This window comes from Epinephelus moara, chromosome 17, assembly GCF_006386435.1.
Source record: "Epinephelus moara isolate mb chromosome 17, YSFRI_EMoa_1.0, whole genome shotgun sequence".
Classification (NCBI taxonomy): Eukaryota; Metazoa; Chordata; class Actinopteri; order Perciformes; family Serranidae; genus Epinephelus; species Epinephelus moara.
The window spans coordinates 6,553,579-6,554,687 of NC_065522.1; positions in this window are offsets into that span (position 1 = coordinate 6,553,579).

The window sequence follows — 1,109 nt, forward strand, 5'->3', positions numbered from 1 at the left end:
ACGTCCTGATGTTAGCTTTGCTGCTGCTGTTAGGGCGCTCCCTGAGATTGTGCTTTCTAAACATCGTAATTTCCCAAAACTGAATAAATACCACACATAGCAACACAAAACTGCTTTGCTAGCTCAATCATGTTGTAACTAAGATATCTGCTGGAAAAAATAATTTTTTCATGGACTGCTCATTGAGGATGCGGAGTTAATACGTCCGCTGACTTGACAGTCATTTAAACTGGTAGCAGGTGCCATGTCAGTGTTAATAGGCACTAGGGTTGCTACGTGTTACCTGCACAGCTGTGGGCATAGGTGGTGATCAGTCACATGTAGGTTAGATAGGGGAGTCACAGTTGATCAGTGTTATGGAATGAGAATCAGGGGAGGCCACACAGTTTTTCAACCGTGTCTGTGTGTGTGTCGAGTGAATGGGTTTTCGTTATAATCGTAGTATTTTTGTCCTTTTGCACGAGCTCGTTTTAAGTCTTTTTTACACTTGGCTTTTTGTAGGTGTTTTTAACGTTTTTGTAAGTCAATAAAGTGTTCAAAGCGTACCATGGAGGACCTCGTGTTTGCACACCAACATGAGTTAAAAATGGCTTCGGATTCCCTCAACTGGCATTTTTGTAGTTGGATTGCCAATACACTCAGCTTCAGCTTATACTTTGTAGACATTGTGATTTCCCAAAACTAAATAATAGTCCAGCAACTTTTCCGGAGGAAACCCTGTGACACTGACACGTTAAATAATTTTCATACATACTGCCTTGGTTTGATTCTAACCCATACAATATGTTTCATACATACTGCCTTGGTTTGATTCTAACCCATACAATATGGTTGTCGAATATTGAATCTGCTGGTGAAATTCATAAATTATGCACAGCTAAGATTAACTGATATGATATGGAGTACCTATTGACATCAGTGTGTAATAAGCCTGGAGGCCATGGCTAACAAGCTGCAGTCAACAAAGACCCTTGTAAACTTGTATACGTTTCATAGATAGATATATTTACACTACTATTAATTCAGCTTTCAGCATGATCTTGATCATGATAGAAATTAAATTGCATCATGCCATCTTGCTGTTCTGCATTAAATTGTTAAGCAAAAAA